At 61.1% G+C, this 23,811-nt stretch overlaps 1 protein-coding gene across 1 annotated transcript in view; it reads right to left on the bottom strand.

Moving 5' to 3' along the window:
- Positions 1–23,811, bottom strand: part of PIP5K1C (phosphatidylinositol-4-phosphate 5-kinase type 1 gamma) — a 44,305-nt gene that overhangs the window by 19,414 nt on the left and 1,080 nt on the right. The gene's annotated exons all lie outside the window — the stretch shown is intronic.

Here is a 23,811-nt window from a genome sequence, read left to right as displayed (position 1 = left end):
GCGTGACGGGCAGCAGAGCGGGGCGCAGCCCAGGTGGCCCACGCCAGCCGGGGGACCGCCAGCAGGGCGGGGGCCGCCAGTGGGGGCCCCACACAGGAGCGGGGAGCTCGGCTGGGGTCCCCGCTTTCCCCCTCACAGGCTGGCGTAAGGGACCCTGCTGGTGGCCGCTGGACCACAGCCTATGGGGGTGACCCTCCAGGAGGGCCTCGAGGGTGGGCCAGGCTGGCCTCTTCCCCCTCCCGGGCACTGCCCCACTCTGAGCCTCAGTCTCTTCATCCATGACATGGGCCAGAAGCTGGCACCCAGCACGAGCCCTGGAAGGCACGGCCGCTCTCCCGAGGACCCCTGGTCAGCCGCACCCCCTCTCGTGCAGCCGTCCCCCGCGTCCTCGCCGTGCCCTCTGCCTGGACGCGCCTCGCCACACTAGCCCCTGCCTCGGCTGGGTTAGTGCCGCCCCTCCTGTGGACCCCATCTTGGGCCCTCCTGGTGACAAAGGGGCAGCGCCTGCCCTCGGCAGATGCCCGGAAATGTTTGCTGGCTGGCGGGTGCAGCGCCGACAGCCTCCGCTGCGCTGTCCCCTGCGCAGGCACATGCCTCAACTGCAGTGCGTACCCCCGCCTGACGTGGAAACTGAGGCAGGGACGCGCCAGGCGCCGCCACGTCCTGGAGACCCGGGGAGGGGGCTGGAGGCCCTGGGATGTAGCCTCCGCCTTCAGCTGAGAAACTGCCCACGCTTCCTCCGCACTGGGGGGGCCCCGGCCCCCTCCCCTGGACCGAGTAGTCGCCCCCACCCTGGTCCCCTAGTCCGTCCGTCCCCACAGTCAGAGGGCGCCTGCGAGCACTGAGTCAGGGCCCCCTCCTCTGCCCGCAGCCCCCCACGGCTCCGCCTCCCTCGGGAGAGAACCCCGCGGGCCTCGGCGCTGCCGCCCCCACGCCGGCGCAGGCCAGCCCCAGGGCCTTTGCACAGGCTACGGTCACTGCTCTACCACTAGGACCGAGAAACAAGACCGGCCCAGAGCCGATGCCCAAGAAACCTTGGCTGAACGAACGAACAGGTGAACGAATGAACGAACGGCTGCCCGGGAAGCCCCGCCTCCACCGCCACCCGCTGGGGAGAAGGCGGGACGCGGGCTGAGTCAGCCAATCAGACCAGAGTCGAGAATGGGGAAGGAGAGGCCTGGACTAGTGAAAAGTACAAAGAAATGAAAATCAAACTGTATTTTAGAGCGGGAACAAAAGAGGTGAGCTGGGCAGATGGGGGGGGCAAGACTCGGAGGGGGCAAGACTGGGGGTGACGGCCACGCCCTGCCCTGGGCCCCGGGGAGACTTGGCCGCTGGGCTGCGCTGGGATACCTCCCCGGGGTCAATATGGCAGGGCTGGGGCTTCTCTGGGGGGGGGGTGCAGGGCCAGCGGGGGTGTCAGGGGAGAGCCCACCACGCCCCTGCCTGAGGGCGAGGGTCTCGCTGGGCCAACGGCCAGCCCTGAGGCCAAGGTTATGCCCGTTAGACCACGGACCCCCCAAGGCCGGCCTCCACTCTGTGTCCCCCCACACACCCGGCCGGGCCTGCCTCAGGGCCTTTGCACGGCCGCTGGCCTCGCAGCCGAACCCTCAAACGCCCGAGGGTTGGCTCACACGTCGCCCCTGGGAGAGGCCTTCCCTGCCCCCCTTCCTAGAACAGCCCCCACCCCTCAACGGCACTCCCCCGAGGCCCTGGCCTGAGGACCCCCCTCAGAGGACCCGCCCTGCTTTGTCACCTGCTCCCCGCTCCCTCCCAAGTTCTCTGAGGGCAGAGTCAGCCCACGAACGGCCTTGGGAGAGGGGGACCCTGAGCTCTGGGAGGCGGCCGCGCCCCTGGTTTCATCGGCGTGGGGGGCCGGCCCGCCCGTGGCCTTGAGCGTGAGCAGGCGGGAAGCCGGAGCGGAGGCCGGAACCCGGGGCCCCGGAGGCAGCGCCGAGGCCACAGCTCACCAGGCGCTGGAAGGAGCCGGCTGCCCCTCGCCTGCAGGTCCCCATCTCGGGGCGCCAGGGGCTCTTCGGGGAGCCTGTCTGGGAGCCAGGGCCCTCGAGGGGCACAGGTGCAGTGCTGGGAGCCCCCAGGCAGGTCCAGCCGGCCACGGGTGGGGTGGGCAGGGCGCTCTGCGGCCGCCGCTGAAAACCCTCGCTCGCTCGCGGGCAGGGAGGGGTTCTGTGGCTCACGGATGGTGGCCACGGATTCCCCGCCGCCACGGCCACGTGCCACGCTCTAGCCAACAGAACCCGGTGAGAGGGAGAGTGGGCGCCTCCGTCCTCCCAGAGCCTGGAGCAGAGAGGCAGAGGACGGTCGGCTCTGGGGGGAGAGGTCACGTGGGGCGACAGCTCCCGGCCGAGGTGCCACGTGGGTGCCCCGAAGCCAAGGCCTCAGGTCTCCTGCCCCAGTCGTGCCACCGGCCGGGCCCTGCCCAGACGACAGACTGGTAAGCTCAAACACGGCAGCCGTCTGCAGCCACCGTGCTCTGGGGCGGCTTGTTGCACGGCGGTAGCTGACTCAAACAGGGATGCGAGTTTCCGAAAGGAAACTCCAGGACCTATTCCCCGGGAGGGGGCACGGGGAGTGGCTGCTGCTTTTTGGGGTCACAGATGGTTCTGGAATTAGGGGGTGGCAATGGTGGCACAGTGGGGGAGTATACCAAACTGGACACACTCGTACGCTTTAAAAAGGTGAACTGAGAAGCAGGGGTAGCGCAGTGGTTGAGCGCCTGCTTCCCATGTTCAAGCCCTGGCATCTCCTAAGGAAAAAAATGACTTTAATGGTGACAAATACCAAAAATTTTAAGGAAGTGAATCCCTTGGTGGTGGAGTGACGTGCGCCGTCCGGAACCTTCTGCAGACCCCAGTCCTTCTGGGCAGGCAGCGGCCTGCAGTGCGCAGAAACGCACGACCCTGGGTTCCTCATTCGTGAAACGAGGATGTTGAGACTAGACTGGGGCGCAGGGGGGCTGGGAGCCGAGGGCGGCGGAGGGTTCCTCGGCGCCCCGGGGCAGGGCCAAGCCCGCCTTTTACTTCCCACCCGCGGCATTTTGCTTCTGGAAGCCACGACGGAGGCGAGCTGCGGGGAGAAGCCTGGAAGGCTGCGGACGCCAGCCCGTTTTCCCGGCTGCCTCCGCGCACACCACGACCCCCGCCGGGTGTGGGGCGGTGCCGCGGGCCCTCGGTCCCGCCCTGGCGCCCACGCGCACCCACGCGCACTCACCGGCACCCACAGCCCCGTCCGCAGTGACGCCGAGCAGCCCTGCCTTGGGGTGTGCGCGTCCTCTGAGTCACACGCACCTGCGCAAACAGTCTTGGGGCTCCGGACCCCCAGACCCCCCCAACAACCGAGGGCTTCCCCAAGTCATCACGTGGACACGTGGGCCGAGGCGTTCCCGGGCCCTCCTGGGCTCTGGGGGGCACTGGGCAGCCTCCCCGGGCTTCCCCATCCGATGCCCGAGCACCCCCCAAGCTGGGACACCCCCCACAGGTCTCCAGATGCTGCGGAGCGCCCTCTGGGGGCAGGACCGTCCCCGCTGGGAGCCCGGAACCCCGGCCGGGACTCTGTGGGGAGAACCGTGACCGCTGATTTTAGGCGCCGACATGGGCCACCGACGACCCACGCAGGCTCTGCGGAAGGCAGGCGCAGGTGGACGGCTGGAGGCCTCGAGCGCAAGGGCTGGGGCTCCCAGAAGACATCCCGCCCGCGACGGCACCCGCCGCCCTCCCCGGGGCTCCAGCCTGCTGCGCCGACTCACCCCGGGAATTCCCAGCGCCGGCCCGGGCGCGCAGCCCTGCGGCCCTCTTAATATCCACACGTCTGTGAGCTTCGGCTCGTCCCTCGGGAGACCCCTGACCGAGACTCGAACCCCTGGCCACACCATCAGGAGCAGCGACACCAACACTTCCGCGCTTACCGCGTCTGCCAGTCATCCTGAGCCCTTCCTGCTTACCCGGGGGAGGGAGCCACTACGGAAGGCTTTGTTTTACAGCTGGGGAAACCGAGGCTCAAGGGCTTGGCCGGTGCAGACGGCTGCTACTGAGAGCCCGGGTGAGCTGGGCCGCCCACCCGGCTGGCCGCTCAACCCACAGACCCCGGGAGCCTGGGACCTGCCTCCCCATTTGGAGGCCGAGGCCCTCAACGGTCCTGCCAGTGACACGGCCCCGGGCTCAGAGCCACCCATGATTTCCAAAACTCTGCCTTCCCAGCGAGCCTCCTGGAGCTCCAACCCGGGGATGGTTTCCAGCCGCACACTGTGTGTGTTTTAAGAGGAGTCAACGTTAAAAGTCAGAATGTTCCAGAGAAGTGGAGGTTCTAAGACATGAGTAGGGCTGCGAGGAAAAGGCCGTCTCCACCCTCCCCCAACATCAGCCCCCCAGTTTTTCTCTCTACAACAGAGGGTGCCGGTTTCCATTTAATTTAATGATCCCATTTCATTATCACTATCTGACAGATTAGGGAAACAGAAGTTGAGAGAAATTTAGAGAAATTACCCAAAGGTAAGTATCTGTATGACTGCATCTCAGAAACCAGGAAAGCATTCAATACGATTCAACATGAATCTCATGAACCAAAAATAGCCAGTATGAAAGAGAAAAAAGAAAAGTAAAAAACAGAAAGGAACTGCCTTAACCTGACAAGAAGTATAAAACTAAAATTTACAGGAGGCGCACTGCTGGGAGAGCTAGGGCTGCAGCAGAGGTGCTGCCAATGCAATAAGACAAGAAAAAAAGAGAAAGGAACGGAGGCTGGAAAGGTGATGACAAGGGGAACTACCTGTGGATGACTGTGTTTAGAAAATCCAAGAGAACCCACTGACCGAGGATGACGATGATTAGCCCTCAACGGAACGGGGCAAGGTGGCCAGAGCCGAGCAGCTCACCCAAGATCACACCGCAAGTGCCGAGGAGGCAGTGGAATCCTAGAGCTCCTGCCCTTCGCACTCCCTGCCCTGCTCTTCATGCAGCTGGTTGCTCAGGCGGGTTAATTTTTATCTGTGAGCTGGAGACGATCCTCCCTGGTAAACAGGGGCTCTGGGAAGTCTCTGTGCTTCAGGGGCGTTGAACCCTGGCAGCTGTTAATCCCGCCTCACCCCGAATGGGGCTCACATCTGGTGAGACTGAGCAGCTGTGAATTGAGGGGTCAGCACTACAGATTGGCAGAAATAAAGAGCTTGGATAGTTTTGCTTTAGGTCAGACTTTTGCCACCAGTATTCACAGGGGAAATGCCATGGATTCTAAAGTTAATTAACAGCCGTTGGCAGAGTTAACATTTAAAGAAGTTAAAGTTGCTGAGTCTGGCTAATGAGACCTGTGGAAGGGTTCACAGGTGGAATGCACTGATGCCTGCAACTTTGAAATACCTCTAAAAAATAAGTTAGGTAAAGGGATAGAGCAAGGGGTGAATGGATGGGTGGATGGAGAGGTGGAGGGATGGAGGGATGAGTGGATAGAGGGAGGGAGGGAGGGACGGGATGAAGTAAATATAACTGGTGGTGAGTTATGGGTGTTCATTGTCCAATTTCTTCAGTGCTCTTGAAAAATTTCTTAACACAGTCTTTTTTTCTCCAGGTTAGAAGTGAGTTTCACACACAGCGAATGGATACAGAGAGCAGAAAACTGGGGGAGAGAAATAAATAAAAAATAAAATCTTTGAAAAAAAAAAAAGGTGAGTTTCAGCCTTAGACGACATGTTTTCAGGCTCTGACAAACACGTTTTCTGGGCAGATTCTTTCTGCTCGAGGAACCTGACAACACGGGCAGTCCAGGCCCGTGCCGCAGGCGTCGTGCGCACTCGCTCGTCACGCTTTTCAGAAGGCATATTGCCGCCGCAGGGCCTGGCACCTGCCGCCCCGCTCCTGGCAGGCGCTGCCCCGGGCCTCTGCGCGCTGCCCCCTCGTCCTTCAGCGTTCCGATTTCAGCTTGACGGCCGCCCCTGGAGACGGCTGCCTTGGCCGCAGCCCCAGCAGCCCTCCCCACCGCCTCTCAGGTGGCGCCTCCCCCGTTCCCACCTGGTTCTCCTCCTGGCGTCCATCAGGGTCTGACGTGACCGTGTTTATTTTCTTGCTCCTTCCCAGCCGTTTCCCCACGACCTGAGAACGGGGGGGACAGCCTGGAGGCGGCTGCAGGCTCAGGGGTGGGTACACACAGGAGACGGCCACACGGCGGTGGTGACGGGAGCCGGGTCTGGCACAGCAGGTGCTCAATAAATATTTTTTGTCAACAACTGACGAAATGGACGGTGTGGGAAGTGCTGCCAGGCCCACCTGGGTGCAGCTGGGTCCCGGCCTCCCGGCCTCGGCCCCCGTGCAAGCACCTCCCGGGACGCTGGCCCCACTGCCCCAAAGACACCGCCCGGTCACACTGGGCAGCTCCGGTGCCCCGGCCGCCAGCCACCTCGCGGCTCCCGGGGGCTCCCTCGTCGGTGGGAGGACACGGGCAACGGTGCAGAATTTCAAAACGAAGGGCAAGTCTCAAAAAATGGTTAGGAGAGGAACTGAAACCTTTCTCCTCCTCTGGTGTTTCTACTCTTAGGAGTTTGCATTTGTCCCTTTGAGTCACCGGGAAGGGTGACTGGTGTCAGGTCAGGAGTTAACCATTTCCTTCCCAGTAACCAACCTCCCAACCAACAATCTGTTCACGTGTTCTAACCAGACCCAGCGCCCTGTTTTGGAGAGGACTGGCTCTTGTTCAAAAAACCAGTTTTTCTTTTTAGGAGGTACCGGAGATCGAATCCTTGTACATGTGAAGCAGGGGCTCAACCACTGAGCTACACCTGCTCCCCTTTTCCTAAATATAATCTTTAATCATAAAAGATTAAAAACACCCAGGAAAAGGACAGAATAAGATAAAAGACGCCAACACATCACTAGATAGATTCAACCAATCTTTTGTTTATCCCTGAAGTCGGGGTTGGTAAATATTTTCTGAAAAGGGCCAGGGGAGACCAGGCAGAGGCCTGGTGTTTGGGGGGTGCCCGAGGGGAGAGAGGAGGAGGATCACAGCAGTGCGGCTCAGCAGGTGGGGGGGGGTCCCCCAAAGATTTATTATGTCTCCCCACTCCTGCCCGTTGTCTGCTCTCTGTATCCATTCGCTGTGCGTTCTTCTGTGTCTGCTTGTCTTCTCTTTAGGCAGCACCGGGAACAGATCCTGGGATCTTCTGAAGTGGGGGAAAGGTGCTCAGTTTCTTGCACCACCTCAGCTCCCCAGTCTGCTCTGTCTCTTATTGTTTCTCCTCAGTGTCTCTCTTTGTTGCGTCATCTTGCCGCACCAGTTCTCTGTGTGGGCCAGCTCGCTTTCACCAGGAGGCCCCAGGAATTAAACCCTGGACCTCCCATATGGTAGGCGGGAGCCAATCATCTGAACCACATCTGCTTCCCAGGGGAGTGATTCCAAAAGAAACACACTCGCGCGTGTGTACACGCACACGCGGCCTGGAGCAAGCACGGCCAGGCGTAAGGACATGCTGGCCCTGGGCAGAAGGGGCAGTGGTTCACGAGACGTTTAAAACAGCTCACGATATAAAGGTCTGTGTGCTCACACCCTCCTGTCGGATCAAGCTCCCCACAGTGAGAAGATGACCAGGCACGTCTACCCTGCGCGGCTGGCACCGGGCAGCCGAGGCCCTGCCCCTCCCAGCACCCCCAGGAGGGCACTGTCATGGGACTCGCTTTATAGTTGGGGAAACCGAGGCACAGCAGGTATGGGTGAGCTCCACGGGCAGCGGTGGTTACGCCTGGCCTGGCCTTGGACAAAACACGGCGGCCAGCCTTCCCTGCACCCAGAAGTCTCCATCTGCTCCACCCGCGCCCCCACAGGGGAGGTGGGCTCTTATGCCCACTTTGCAGATCAACCGAGGTCCCCAGACGTAAAGCCTCTTTCTGAGGCTGCATGGCCAATGGTGGGGAGCAGACCGCGGCCACCAACTGCCCCGGCCTCCGACAGAAGATTCTGGTGGCCTTGACACAAAGAAACAGCATTTTCTTTTTCGCCACCAAGCTCTTCCCAGTCCTGTTTCCCTCTTTGCTCTAGCCACTAGGAAGCTCAGGGCCAGATCTGCAGCTCGCCCACCCCAGGCAACTGTCCAGGGCTCTGAGAGCTGAGAGACAGGCCAGGGGCTCCCCTCCTTGCTGCTCACAAGCCTCAGCCTCCCTGGGCCTCGGTTTCCCCATCTGTCAAACAGGTGCTAACCCCCTAGGGAGGCGGTGAAGGTCATGAGAGGGCGTTTTTACAAGGCTGGCGCGATGCTGCTGGCACGTGAGACTCGGCCCCGAGAGTCCCCTGCTGTGCCGATTGTCGTGCCCGTCAAGCGTACCCGGTCGGCTGGGTCGCCTCCGGCTTGGGGACGGTCACGGGTACAGGCGGGATGTGGCCACAGCAGCACAGAGCAAGCAAGACCTGAGACGCGTCCCTCCGCGTGCCCAGCTCGCCGGTGCCCCCGCGGGTGTAAGCCACAGCGAGCAACGTGGACGCCCGCTCTGCACACACGTCCCGCCAAGCGTTTCCCAGGGGGCGCTCTTTCACCCCGTCCATCCGGAGCCACGCGGCCACGCTCAGAACAGAGGTGAGAAAGGACGTCCCCGTATCCCCGTCCCTGTCCCAGCGCCGTCCTCCTGCTCCAGAAACATCTCTGTGGGGGGACGTTGGCTGCCCCGGAGCAGAGCAGACGTGACGCCTGCAGGGCCGACGAGGGCTGCGCCCTCCCGCGCCTGGGGCCGGGCCGGGGGCGTGGGACAAAGGGACTGCGGGGTCCAGGGCCAGGCGTCCCGCGAGGCGCGGCCACCACCTGCCTGGGGGCACGGCAGCACGGATCCTGCCCTCACGCCGAGCCCGAGCGTCAGCTCCAGCTACAGACGCCAACGCCGAAGTCCAAGCCGGGGGACCTCAGAGGCAAGTCGTGGAAAAGACCCGACGGCCCCCGGTGGCCAAGGAGCGCCCCCATTTCCCAGGCGAGGCCAGAGGCGGGGAGGGCTCTGCCCGAGGTCACCAAGCAGAAGGAGCGCAGAGCTGGGCGCTGGCTCCAGGTCCAGAATCCAAACTGCCCCATTGTACGATGAGTCTACACAGGAATTCTTTTTCTTTTCTGCCCACCCCGCGGCCCAGTTGTTTTTGCTGTCTGTGTCCATTTGCTGAGTGATCTTCTGTATCTTTTTCTCTTTTTTTGGTCTTCTCTTCTCATCCTTCCCCTCCAGGATTCACTGGGATTCGATCCCGGGGACCTCTGATGTGGAGAGAGGCTCCCTGCAACTTGCGCCACCTTGGTTCCTGGCCTGCTGCGTCTCGCCTTGCCTCTCCCCTTCATCTCTCTTCTGCTGCGTTGTCATCTCGCTGCGTGGCTCCCCACGCGGGCACTGGCTCGCCGCGCGGGCACCCCTTCACCAGGAGGCCCCAGGGATGGAACCCGGGTCCTCCCACACGGCAGGCGGAGGCCCCGTGCCTTGAGCCCGTCCGCTTCCCTCCATGTCTACCCCGCGCGTGCAGGGCGGGAGACCAGCTCGTCGGGGGGCAACGAAAACCGCAACGGCTCTTCAGCCGAACTCAGGGTCCAGGCCTCCCGTGAATACTGATCAGGACCTACTGTGCGCACAGCAGGCCTGAGAGCCAAGGGGGAGCGAGACGCACCCCCGGCCCTGCTGTGTGCGATCGAGCAGCCGCCGGGCAGGCCGCTCCCAGAAGGTTCCGAGTTGTTACTCCTGGGGCGTGGGGGGCATCTCACTGGCATCTTCTGCCACTTGATACTGTCTGAAAAAAAGGTTCCTTGTCTCCGTGGCCTGCCTTTCCAGCAGCGACGGTTTGCTGTTTTATTTTAAAGTTCATCCCGCTTGTTTTTTTTAGTAGGGAAAGGCATGACTGGACCGCGCACGGGAAAGCAAAGCGAGTCCTGTGAACACCCGCGAGGACATCTAGGCCTCTCCGAGGATGAAGGAAACGCACCCGGAACCAGCGTCGTGCCGCGTGGCGGCCATGGCAGGGGAGGGGACAAGGGCACCCCCGCCCCTGCTGTGGGGAGGGCAGGGGTATCGATGGGGTCACACCCCCCGGAGAGGCAATGTGGCGGCAACGTCACCAACACACAGGCTCCCTGCCTAGAAACTCCACTTCTAGACCTTCTCCCAGATAAGCTCAGCCCAGGTCAAAGGACACGTTCTCTGGAAATGCCTAAAAATCCTCTACAAAGGACTGTTCCCAGCAGGGGCTGGCACGCTACACCTCGGGGGCCAGACCCAGCCCTCCACCCATTTTTGCGAATAAAGTTTTATTGGCCCAGGGCCGCCCCCATTTGTTCACACCTCGTCTCTGGCCGCTTTCACCCAGAGTGGAGCAGTGGGCGCAAAACCCAAGCTATTTACTACCTGGTCCTTCACAGCCAGCCCCCTGGGTTAGACACGCTGGGCCCGACTTACCTGCCCGCGGCTCCCCGGTGAGACTGAGAACACTGCGTGGCACACAGCAGGTGCTCAATAAAGAGCGCGTGCTCAAGGGGGATGGATGACTAGATGCAAACAATGTGATGCCGTGCGGCCGTTTAAAAGCATGGGGTGGCTCTAGGCTACCAAAGTGAAAACAGGCAATCTACTAAAAGGCAAAACGCAGAACAAAATTGGAGGAGTCACATCTCCCGATTCCAGAAGTTACCACAAAGCTGCGTCACTCGGTACGCTACTGGCAACGGGCTAGACCTGAGAAGGTGGAAACAAAGCTGCACATTTACAGTCCATCGATTTCAACCAGGTGCCAAGACAAAACGGTGGGAAAAGAAGAGGTTCTGGGGCAACTGGATATATCCACGTGCAAAAGAATGAAGCTGCCCCTCCTGCACACCACATACAAAACTAACTCCAAATGGACCAGAGGCCAGAACGGAAGAGCTAAAACCATAAAACCCTTAGAAGAAAACGAAGGCATCCATCTCATTGACTTAGTAGTTGGCAGTGGATTCTTAGGTATGGCACCAAAAGCACAAGAAACCAAAGGAAAAAAGAAATAAAATGGACTTCATCAAAGTTAAAAACTTTTGTATGTCTAAGGACACTATCAGGAAGCAGATACGGCTCAAGCAATTGGGCTCCTGCCTACCACACAAGAGGTCTGTGGGTCAGTTCCTGGTGCCTCCTAAAGAAGACAGCAAGCTGGTGCAATGGGCAGGTGTAACAAGCTGACATGACAAGATGATACGACAAGAGACACAAGAAGAAAAACATAATGAGAGACACAACAAAGCAGGGAGCAGAGGTTCCCGGTGCCTCCTAAAGAGGACAAGCAATGGCGAGCCAGCATGACAGGCAGGTGGGGCGAGGTGATACAACATAAAGATGTCATGAGACACAAGAGGAAAAACATAATGAGAGACACAACAAAACAGGGAGTGGGGGTGGCTTAAGCGATTGGTCGCCTCCCTCCCACATCGGAGGTCTCGGGTTTAGTTCCCAGTGCCTCCTGAAGAAACAAGGAAGATGAAGAGACACAGCAAATACAAACAATGAGGGGGTGGGGAGAGATAAATACATCTTTAAAAATAAAGTAACTCATTAATTAGCTTTCAAAAGGACACTATCGGAAGCGGCTGTGGCGCAATCAGCTGGGCTCCCGTCCACCACAGGGGAGACCCTGGGTTCGTGTCCCGGGGCCGCCTTGTGAAGGCAGGCTCGCCTGGGCACCGCGGAGAGCTGACGGCCCGCACCCGCGGAGAACTGGCACAGCAGCAAGATGACGCAACAAAGAGAGACAAGCAGATACAGAAGAATGCACAGCGAATGGACACAGAGAGCAGACAACGAGCAAAGTGGAAAGGGGGGAGTAAACAAATGTTTTTTTAAAAAAAGGACACAAGAAAGTGAAAAGACAACCTAAGGTGTGGGAGAAAACGTGTCTGATAAGGGACTTGCATCTTACATCTAGAGCATATGAAGAACTCACAACTCAATATCAAAAATACAATTAATTAAATTAAATAAAAATGGGCAAAGAATCTGAACAGACGTCTCTCCCAAAAAAGATAAGAAAATGGCCAAAAAGCACAAGGAAACACGCTCAACATCGTTAGTGGCCAGAGAAATGCAAACCCAAAGCGCCCTGAGCTGCACCACGCCCAGGACGGCGGAGTCGGGACAGGTGGGAGCAGGGGCTGGCAAAGGTGGGGACCGGGGACCCCTGGCACCGCTGGGGAAGGTGAAACGGGACAGCCTCTTTGGAAAGGCGTCGGGCGGCAACTCGAGAAGCGAAACGGACAAGTGGCAGCCGGCCTGGCCATTCCATTCCCCGGGACCCCCCAGGAAACGAAGCATCCGCGCAGAGAGCCGCGCGCAAATGTCCAGCGCGGCGCGATGCGTAATGGCGAGGCACGGCGACAACCCGCGCGTCCATCAAGCGGCGAGGGGACAACGTGCGGCCGCCCACACGACGGGGCATTACGCAGCCGAGGGGGGCAGAGGCGCTGGCCACGCCCCAGCACGGAGGGACCCCGAGGGCCCGTGGAAGAGCCAGGTGGCCAGGGTCGTGGCCGCGGGGTCCCGCAGACGTGGAACGTCCAGAATCAGCGAACGCACGACGCGGGAGCAGCTTAGGGTTCCCAGGGCCAGGGAGGGAACGGGCGGGGGTCCTCCCGAGGGCGACGGGCGCCTTCTAAATTCCCATTCAGACTGCGACGATGGCCCCAAAGCGCCACCGAACCGCTCACCTTAAACGGTGAATTTACTGTACAAGGATTATATCTCAAAGGAAATGGGCAAAGCCTTATTATTATTATTTTACACATAAACATTTTTAAACATCTATTTACCTTTTCTCCCCCTCCCCCTGCCCTGCTGTTTTTGCTCTCTGTGTCCATTCACTGTGGGATCGTCTGTGTCTATTTCTCTCTTCTCTTCTCGTCTTTCTCCTCTAGGATTCACCAGGATTCGATCCCGGGGACCTCTGATGGGGAAGGAGGTTCCCTGTCAGCTGCGCCACCTCAGCTCCTGGTCTCTGCTGCGCTTCACCTTGACTCTCCCCTGGTCTCTCCTTTGTTGCGTCATCATTTTGCTGCGTGGCTCCCCTGCGTGGACCCTCGGCGCACCACGCAGCAGGGCTGGCTGCGCAGGCACTCGGCTTGCCGCGTGGACGCTGGCTGACCGTCGGCACGTGGCTCACTGTGCAGTTACTCGGTTCACGACGTGGGCACTGGGCTGCTGGCCCGGGCACCCACATGGGCGCTCAGCTCACCGCGCGGGCACTGGCTCACCACGTGGGCACGCTTCCTCTTTGTTTTCACCAGGAGGCCCCAGGGGTCGAACCCGGGGCCTCCCATACAGCAGGTGGAGGCCCTATCACTTGAGCCTCACCTGCTTCCATACTGCTATCATTTTATCGACAGGACGGTAGGGGCTTGCTTCCCCCCGGGCTGGTATCCACACCCCTGCCCTTCCGGCATTTTATGCCATGACCGCGTGATGCCTTTCCCACAGACAGAAAAGAAAAACCTCAGGGAGCGGCCCCAAAGCGGGGAACAAGGGGGGCTCTTGTAAAGACCCTCTGGTGGGGGGGTTGTGAAGAGGGGGGAGGCAGCTACGGGTCAGCCTGGCCGGCAGCAGCCCCCGTCCTTCCTGCCCTTCCAGGCCACCCCCGTCACTCGATCGGGGGCCGGAGCGAGCTGACATCCCCGCCGGGACCCCAGGCGCGCAGGGAAACGGGAAGGCGCGCAGGGAAACGGGAAGGCGCGCAGGGAAACGGGAAGGCGCGCAGGGAAACGGGAAGGCGCGCAGAGGCCGGGGGCAGGCGGAGAATCCAGAGCTGGGAGGCAGTTCTTCAAAGCCCTGGTGTTCCAGACAACGAGGACCACGGGCAAGGGGTTCCAGAACCTTCCCCGCTTGGTCCCTCCCACCCTGAGCGAGCACCGATGTGTGGCGTGTGGCCCCCGGTCAGCTCGTCCAGGGCGGGGGACCTGCGCCATCAGCACAGGGGGGTCCCTGGGGCAGTGGGGAGACCTCGGGGGGTCCCGGGTGGGCTGCCTGGCGTGGAGGAGGGGGCCGGGCCACGTTCCCCGACTGCACAGCGACACCGCGATCCCACGCTGGTCCTGAATGGCTCCAAAGGAAGGGCTGCCGCCAGCAGGGCCCGGGCCAGGGCCACCCTGGCCAGGCAGGAAGTCGGTCAGCACGGGGCCGGGTGCCTCTCGCCCTCGCCGGGCCAAGGCAGATGCGCCCTCCAGACTGACGACAGGCTGGCTGGGGCGAGCCCCTGCCCCGCCCCCGGGCCCCCAACATCCACACGGGGGCCCGAGGGCACTGCGGTCGCCGGCGGGCGGGAGGGCCCTCCTGGGTCCCAGGGCGGGGAGCTCGTCTTCCTCGCCCGTCAGCTTAGGTGGTCTGGCGTTTGGGGGCCACCTGCTCCGGGCGGGCACAGCCTGGGGGCCGAGAAGGACCTTTCGGACGGGACACCTCCTGGCTCCTTTTGTTCCCCCGAAAGAAAAAGACCCCCACTGACCACCGTCTGGCTCTGTGGTCCGCCGCCTGACTCTGTAAAGAAACTTTTGCCAGGATGCGGCCACCGCCCGTCCCCTGGCGCACCGTCCACGGCTGCTCTCGCTCCATCGACGGGGTCCAGGAGCCAGAGGTCGGCCTGCCCGGCTCAGCGGAGATGCCCACGGGCCTCGGGCAGGGGACTGGCTGCGGGAGCTCGGCCACCGCGCAGCCCGGGCCCGGTGCCAACGGCAGCCCCTGAGACCACTAACTCCTCGGGACCCCCCCAAGCCCCGGCACCTGGGCCTGGGACCTCGGCCAGAGCCAGGGGCTTTGCAGATGTCCTCAGGGTAGGGTGAGGCCCGTGGGCGTGGGCTGGGCCGGGTCCAGGGCCCAGGCGCTCACGAGGAGAGGCGGGACACGCGGGGGAACCGGCCAAGGACGACGGAGGCAGGGATGGGAGCGAAGCAGCGGGAGGCCACGGAACGCCACCGACGGCAGGGACCACAGGGGGATAGAGACGAGGAAGGACCCTCCCCGGAGCCTGCGGAGAAGGCACGGTCCAGCCAACACCCTGTTTTCCGACTTCTGGCCTCCAGAATGTGAGGCAAAAAATGCCCGTCGTTTCCGGTTTGTGGTGCTTTGTTGTGGCCGCAGCGGGAGACCAACACACCCGTTTCACAGCAGGAAAAGAGGAGGCACAGAGGGCGACAGCACCTACCCGAGGCCACGCAGCACCCAGACCCGCCCCCCAGAGTCGGCCGTAGCTTAACCAAGGGACCAACCGACGTGCCGCAGCGCTGCAGCCCCGGAACACCGAGCCCGGCGCTCACGGCGGAGAAGCCGCCACCAAACGGGGCGACGGTCTACGGAGCTTCGCTATGGCAGGCACCACATGATCCCGGATGAGTTCTAGGCAGGGGACCCCAAAAAGTCACCGTCGAGGGCAATCTGGGGTTGATGGTGGAAACGGCAACAACTGACTGGCAGCCGCGTCAGTGCTACATTTCCTGGATGTGATCACTGTATTTGGACAAGAGAATGTCCTCGCTTATGGGATTTGAAGTATTTATTTAGGGATAATGAGAGTATCAAGTCTGCAACTGACCCTCAAATACTCAGCAAAATAATATGCAAATACACAAAACAGGCTCAGAGAGAGAGCAAGCGCGACATGGCAAACGTTAAACGTTGCTGAATCTGTGTTTAGGTGTTCGCTGTTGTATTCTTGAAACTTTTTCTGTAGTTGAGAAAATTCCAAAATATATTGTTAAAAGAATAACAACATATATTGATACAACTATGCACAGGCCAAAAAAACCACCTGCAAGCCGTGACCTCCGTAGAGACGGCAGGGGTGGGGGGAGGGGTGGGACGGGAATGCTCGCTTTCTGCTGGCTGCTCGTTTGCTCTTGGCTTTTCTAAATACTAAGCATGTCACTGCTCGTGCTGTGCATGAAAACACAGGCAGATGAGTGGAAGAGAAAGTCTAGAAACGGAGCCAGCCACACACAGATATTCAGTGTATATAAAAAAGGTGGCATCCGAAATCAGCGTGGGAGGCACACGTTAGTCAAAAAGTGGTGTTAGGGGGGAAGCGGACTTGGCCCAGTGGTTAGGGCGTCCGTCTACCACATGGGAGGTCCATGGTTCAAACCCCGGCCTCCTTGACCCGTGTGGAGCTGGCCCATGCGCAGTGCTGATGCGCGCAAGGAGTGCGGTGCCACGCAGGGGTGTCCTCCGCATAGGGGAGCCCCACGCGCAAGGAGTGCGCCCCGTAAGAAGAGCCGCCTAGCGCGAAAGAAAGTGCAGCCTGACCAGGTATGGTGCCGCACACACGGAGAGCTGACACAGCAAGATGACACAGCAAAAAGAAACACAGATTCCTGTGCCACTGACAACAGAAGAGGACAAAGAAGACGCAGCAAATAGACACAGAGAACAGACAACTGGGGGGGTGGGAGGGAAGGGGACAGAAACAAATAAATAAATCTTTGGGGAAAAAAAGTATTAGGATAATTAGGAGTTATCCGGAAAAAAAATCAATCCCTCATATACTTTATTCCAAATACACCAGGAATTTAAATGTCACTTAGGGAGCATGACGCAACTCTCAGTCACTCACCAGAGTTGACCGTTTTTAAATGAAGCACAGGACTTCCTGAAATATTAAGAGTCACACACACGTATTTTTTGGCTTATTTTTCGGTTTATTTTTCATAGTTATTTGTGCCTTTTTCTATTTGGTCCATTTTTGAAAAAAATCGGTTTGGCTTTGGGAGTACAATAAGTGTTAGTTTTCACGGCTGAGCCCATGTGTGGTGGAAACAGAAGAAATGGAGGAAAGCAGGAGAAACTGAACACGAGTGTAGCTTTCTCCTTGAACTTTTGTTACAAAAGTTACCCCTGAAAGTGGGTACCCCGGGAAAAGAAGCCCACTCTTTTATCTCCATGGACTTCTTGCTTATTTGCTTTATTTTTATTATTACTCATATTTATTATTATTGTTACCTAATGTTGAATAAAAACAAGCACTCATAAAATGTGCAGGGCCTGAAACCCATTATCACAGTGAGCAGCCGCCGCCCGCCCAGGTTATGAACTTTTCTTTTCTTAAAAGGAGGTACTGGGGCTTGAATCCGGGACGTCGTACATGCAAAGCAGGTGCTCACCCACTGCGCGACGCCTGCTCTGCTGGTTTAGGAACTCAAGTACTATCACTTTTTTATTTTTACTTTTTTAGGAGGCACTGGGGATTGAACCCAGGACCTTGTACGTGGGAAGCAGGTGCTCAAATACTGAGCTACACCCGCTCCCTGATACTGTCATTGTTTTGAAGACTTCTGAGCCTCCTCTGAGATCGTACCCACTTTCTGCTCCCTCATAATAATCCACTCCCCTAAAAATAAAAAGTAAACAATTCAAATATTTTAAAAAGGAACTATATAAGTATTAGAAGAATTAGAAAAATTAAGGTTTCAGAACATAGTTTTCCACCCAACAACAAACTGGGAAACCATAAAAGGGGAAAAAATGATAAATTTGACCACATTAAAAAAAAGCCCTGCCATCAAAGTAGTCCAGAGACAAAGGAAAACCTGTGTGTGGGGGGGAAACTACTTACGTTTACAGTTTACAGTACAGGTAAAAGGCTAAGTACTATAATATATAAAGAGCTCCCACAAATGAAAAAGAAAAAAATCCCCAATTGAAAAATGGGGAAGGATGCCATTTTAGTTTCCAGAAAAGGGAGGAAGAGTTTTAACTGTGACGTGTGTGGTTAAAAGCAGGGACAGGGGTGGGCAACGGAGAGGGGTCTGTGGGTGTGGAAAGAAGACAAATGGGAAGCAGCAGCACAGAGCCTGCTTGAGCAGAGGCCTGTCTCTCGAGGGGGTGGCGCTCCAGCTGGCCAGCTCTGACAAAACCAGATTCCTGGAGGCACGAGAGGCAGTGGGCGTCCTGCTCCCAGCTCTGCTGTGGGCCTGGCGCGGCCGGGCAGGCACGTGACCCCACCTCCTCTTTCTCTCTGCCTGACTTGACTGGGATGTATTTCTAATGAAACAAAGATAAAACCATTTTTTTTAAGTCTACGAACAGAGCATTTTTCCACTTCGCATGGAGCTGAACGCTGGTTGTGAGCAGGCTGAGGTGTCTGTCGTTTTGCACCCAGAAGCCTGGCGGAGATCGCAGAGCTGGCCACGGCGTGGGCCCTTCCACTGGTGGAGGGCACGGGGCAGCGCGCCCGTCTTCCCAAACAGCAAAACGCCCTGTAGCCCGGGGTCTCGTGTCTAGGAATTCGGCCGGCGCAGAGAGACCGCGGGCTGCCCCTTGCAGGATCGTTGATGTCGGTCAAGGACTGGCCGCCCCCAAAACGTCGGCAGCAGGCAGGGGTGCCCTCGGGATCCAGGCCAACGCCGACAGGGGCCACAGGCGTGCGCTGGGCAGGGGGGGAGCCCTCGTCCACGGACGGCCGCCCGAGGCCCTGCACCCTGGCGAGAAGCCAAACCAGGCGGCCCCCCATGTAGCCCGAGGCTCACCTCCAAGACGGGCCACCAAGGCCAAAGAGCAAGCGCGCGGACCACCTGCGTTACGAGATGTGACGACGCACGCGCGTATTGGAGTCCCGTGACGCGCGGAGGCCGTGCTCTGTAAAGTCGCGGCCAACGCTGGATGGGCGCAGCTCCCGGGGGAACTGTGGGTGCCGTTCCCGCCAGCGCCTGGGAGTGGCATCTTCACCAGCCGACCCATCCCTACCCTGGAGGGTTTCTGCTGGAAGAAGCCTGATCGGTACGTATCGCTGCTTCACACGCACTCGACGCAGGCCTGCTGCCCGACGGAAGCTTCTCCAAAGCACCGGTTTCCTGCGTCGGGCAGGCCACAGCCTCCTCTCGCTTAGGAAAGCTAGACGGCGCTTCGGCGCCACGCGCGGGGGCCGATCCAAACACGGAATCACCCACAAGAGGCACGAAGCCGCGAGAAGCACGGCACTAAGCAGACGGTGACTAGCACGCTCGTTTCTAGCCCGAGAGCGGGAACAAGAAGGCAGAGCGCTGCCCTGTCCGACCACAGCCGGAACGTGCGTGTGGGGAGATGGGAATTTCTCCCCGCTCTGCGCGTGCCCGAAATGGCCACGAGACTGCCGTGCGCGCCGATGTGGGGGCTGCAGAAAACATTAGCAAATCGGTGAATCCACGAGCGGGATCTGCGAGTAACAGGCTTGGATGTGCACGGGTTATCGGGTGCCTCTGGGGGGAGGCGGAAAGGGAGATGCAGTTTCCAAAGCGTATCTTCTGTCCTTTTTAAACTCTGAATATGTGAACACATTACCAGTCACAAAATAAATCCAAGTTAAATGGTAGTAAATAAGTAAATCAAAGGGGAAGAGGATGTGGCTCAAACAGTTGGGCTCCCGCCTATCACACAGGAGCTCCAGGGTTTGATGCCCAGGGCCTCCTGGTGAGGGCGAGCTGGCCCACGCGGAGTGCCGGCCCACGAGGAGTGCCGGCCCACAGGGAGTGCTGACCCGCACGGGAGTGCTGCCCTGCTCAGGAGCGCTGGCCCACGCGGAGAGCTGGCGTAGCAAGGTGACACAACAAAGACAGACAGCGAGGAGAGACAATAAGAGACGCAGCACACCAGGTTGCTGAGGTGGCGCAAGAGAACGAGTGCCTCTTTCCCGTTCCGGAAGGTCCCAGGATGGGCTCCCAGAGCCACCCAATGAGAAGACAAGCAGACACGGAAGAACACACAGCGAATGGCCACAGAGAGCAGACGATGGAGGGGGAGGGGAGAAATAAATAAATAAACCTAAAAAAAAAAAAAAAGGAAGGAAGATAGTATTGTAAAAATGTAAAAGAAACCGCGACGCATGGAAGGACAGCGTGCCTGGGACGCCCGAGGGGCCTGCGTCCCTGCTCAGCAGGGGTCCCGCCCGGGCACGCGCACGGTGGATTCCCGGGGGCACTTCCTGGCCGCGAAGGGGCTGCGTGACTTACTCCGACCAGCGACACGCAAGCAGGGCTAACGCACGTCCAGCTCCCCACGCGCTCCACGGCCACCCCGAGCCTACAGAATCAAGGCCAAGAAATGCCCCCTGACCCCGACTCGGTGGCCCCCACGGGCCCCACCCGCCCCTCACGCCCGGCCGTGGCCCTCGGCGGCCGTGACCGCGGTTGTGCGGGGCGAAGAGGCACGCTGCTCAGTGCAGGCGGGGAGGGGGGGCGCAGGGAGGGAAGGCCTCGGGGTCATGGCCCCACCCTGCCGCTGCCTCGGTTTCCCCACCTGCAAATGCCCAGGGCACACGGCCGCTATTTGGCGAGCGGAGAGCGGGGGACTGGCGCTCACCCACCTGTCCTGCAAACCCTCGCGACGCCCAGTGCCCTTCTCGTCCCACCTCAGCCTCAGCCATAGTTCAAGGTCCCTCCATTCCTGCTCCTTCCAGAGCCTTCCGCCCCGTGGCCCCCGGCTTCAGCGGCTCAGCCAGCATCTGCCTGGGGCCCCTCGGCCCCTTACCCCTCTCCAGCCACGGAGCCCCAGCCGGGCCCCGGCCTCCTCGCCGCTCCTACCGCTGCGGCCCCTTCCCCACAAAGCACGCACTGGTAGACGGGGACGGGACGCTCGCCGCCCTGCCTGGAACACGCGCTGTCGCAGGACACAACCGCGAGGCCCCGCGCAGTGCCCGGCCCACCAGCCTCACTTCTGTGGCTCAAACACACCCGGCGCGCTCCCGGCCCCAGGGCCTTCGCTCGGGCCGCCGCCATCGCCCACTCGCAGCCGCTCCGTCCCACACAGGTTTCGGCCGCCAGGCCACCCACCTCCTCCGATGGCAGCCCCCAAGCCCTCGCCGTCACCGCGACGGCCCGTTTCACTCTCCTCGGGGCCCGGGCCACCGTCAGAATGAGCTTATCCAGGGGGTGGCAGGTTGTTTCTGCGGGAGACCAGACAGTGGATACTCCCAGGTTGACAGGCCCCGCTAGCGGTGCCATGACGCGATGCTGCCACTGCAGCACAAAAGCCACCAGAAGGGCCGCGTGCTGATAAAACTTTATTTACACAAGCCGGCGGGGGCCGGCGCTGACCTGCCGCTGCCTTCTGCCGAGCCTGGGGCCGACATGTTTACACGCTCACCGGTACCCCCCGTGGCCCCGACCCCGGGCACCCCAGCGCTTGACACAGCCGAGCAGGAGGCAACCCCACGACTGCAGCCCCTCTCCACCTCCTGGCAGGCGCCCGGTCCACCCTGCTCGAGGGGCGTCGCACACGCGCTCACCCCAGCTCTCCCGTCCAGCAGGCCAGGCTCAAAGGTGCCCTGCAGGGCCGCCCCAGTCCCTCCTGCGGCGCCTCCTGCTTTATCCCCTCCGCGGACGCCGTCCCCCCGCTCACCCGACCTTCAGCAGGACCCTGTGGGGTGCGAGGATGTTCTGGATACAGGGGACATGGAGGGGACCGACCAGACCATCGAGTCTGCCTTCGCGGGGCGGAGGGCAGGGAAGCGACGTCGTGCCTGTCGGTGAGGATGGCGCCACAGCAACAGGCTCCAGGGAACAGGTAGGGGGGCAGGGGAGGCCACACGGAGGAGGTGACATTTGAGCAGAAGTTGCATGACCTAGGGGAAGGGCCTTCCAGAGGTGGCCGTGCAAAGGCCGTGCAAAGGCCGTGCAAAGGCCCTGAGGCAGGACCTGGCGTGCTGGGGGAGCAGTGAGGAGGCCGTGGGGCTGGGGGAGCAGGGGGAGGGGACGGGGCAGGGTGCACCGGGCCTGCTGGGCCGCGGGGGGGATGTGGGCCTCCCCCCGAGGGAGGTGGGGGCCGTGGGGGCTGCGGGCAGAGGAGGGCCGGGCCCTGAGGCAGGTTTTAGTGGCATGCCCTGGAATGAGCTGGCGGGAGCGCAGGAAGGGGCGGGCAGCCGGGGCAGGCACGGGCACGCGGGCGCAGGCCACCATGCCGGGGCTGGCCGGGGCAGGGGCCGGGGCTGTAGGGAGGCGTGGACGGTCCCGGGGCGATGGTGAAGGCCGAGCCGCCGAGATCCGCCACCCGATCAGCTGCTGGGCCGGGACTGGGATGGGGAGGGGGCCAGGAGGGAAGCCCACCGGCCCGGGGCGCCGCGGTAGCAGGACGCGTGGGGCAGAAACGGCCCAGACCCAGCTCAGGCCAAGACCCATGCGTCCACAGCGGCAGCCTCCGCGGCCTGCCCTCCCGAGACGCCACCACGAGATGCCACCACCCGGCCCTCCGTCTCGCCTCCCATCAGCCTGCCCGTGCCACCCCCAACACCCAGAGCCGCGAGGCCGCAGGGAGTCAGCCTCTCTCGGCCCATGGGGTGGGCTGCGAGCCGCGCCGACCTCTCGGGAAGGCCACCGGGCGTTCGAGAGTCGGGGCCAGAGCCCCGGCCCTGCCACGGCTGGAGCCCGGCGGCTGGACACTGCGGTGGCCCTGGCGTCGGGCCGTGTTCAGAGGCGGGGCCGACGGCATCGGGGCGGCCCAGGACTGCTCGGGAAACATCCGCGCGCTCCCCGGCCAGGGCCGGCTGTCGTCGGCGGGGCCGGTGGGGAAAGCAGAAGGTGACTGCCCTCACGCTCGGCCGGGGCTCGCGCCACGCTGGGTCCTGCACCTGAGCGCCCCTGAGGCCCGCGGGCGCCCTCCAAGGCCAGGGCTGTCGTTGGCCCCGTTTTACAAACGGGACACCGAGGCTCAGGGCGGTGATGGCAACCCCAGACCCCAGGGCCTCCGCCCCCCACCATGGCACTGGAAAAAAAATGATGAGACCTCCGTGGGGGGAAATAATCCAGATCATGAGAGGCGGAAAAGCAGGTTACTGGATGGCACAGGCCGGCGGTGCCCGCAGGGGCCACTCGGTGTCTGGGGACCTCGTGGGGCGTCCCCTCTGGGGGAGGGGGCTGCTAGCGGCATGGCGCGTGCACAGGGGCCTGGAGAGGCTGCTCGACGCCCCGCAGTGCCCACGGCGGCCCCCCACTGCCGAGAACCTTCTGGCCCAAACATCAAGGAGACAGAGAAACCGCGTCCAGGACGGACAGGCCCGTCTCTGGGCCTACCCGCTTGTGCAGCAGTGGAAACAGAGCGCCGGCTATGAGCTAGACTGCTCATGGGACTGACAGCAGAAGTAATGGGTCTGGAGGGGAGCGGCAGGCACCTCTTAATTTTACAACGACTGGAAGTAAACTGATGTCACAGCAGGCAGGCTGCGCCAGCGCCTTCTTCGGGCCCTCTGGTGCTCAGACCTCGGCCTCGGCTGGAGCAGGGGACAGTCTCGGGCCATTTAGTTTGGGACCAGCCCAGGCCGGGGGTGGGGGCTGACAGCGGAAGCCAGGGGGCCGGGGAGGGGGGCTCGGCTCACTGGGTGCCCCGGGTGCGCCTGGCACCGGCCAGGTCCGGGGAGCAGCCGCTGGCAGAGCGCACGGGCGAGGCGACGGGATGGTGGGAATTATCTGGGTCATCTACCAAGCGCTTCCAGATGGCAGTGGAGAGGAAGTGAGGCTTCCAGAGCCAAGGGGTGGGCGAGAGGGGGGGGCGTGGAAGGCACTCGCCGTCCCTCACCCCTCCCCGGACCCTTCTTCCCAAGGCACCCTGGCATCTCGTGCCTGCCAAGGGAGCTTCGGGAGGCCCGGGTGTCCATGTGTCCATCTACACCGGAGGAGGCTGCTGGGGAGGGATGGGGGGGCAGATCCGGAAACTTCTTCCCATCTGGTAGCGTGTGACCTCGCGCGAGCAGGAAGCGCTCCTCCGGGGAGCCCGCAGGGCTGCGCCAGGACGCCCGCCTCCCCTCACCTTTGCTGCGGGAAGGCGTGCCAAGGCGAGGGGCCCAGGGGACGCGACGAAGCCGGTCCCCTTCCCCAGGCTTTCAGCAGCCGGG

The sequence above is a fragment of the Dasypus novemcinctus genome, chromosome 19 (assembly GCF_030445035.2).
Source record: "Dasypus novemcinctus isolate mDasNov1 chromosome 19, mDasNov1.1.hap2, whole genome shotgun sequence".
NCBI lineage: Eukaryota > Metazoa > Chordata > Mammalia > Cingulata > Dasypodidae > Dasypus > Dasypus novemcinctus.
The sequence above is the reverse complement of the archived record's forward strand: the minus strand, read 5'-3'. Positions and strand labels throughout refer to the sequence as shown.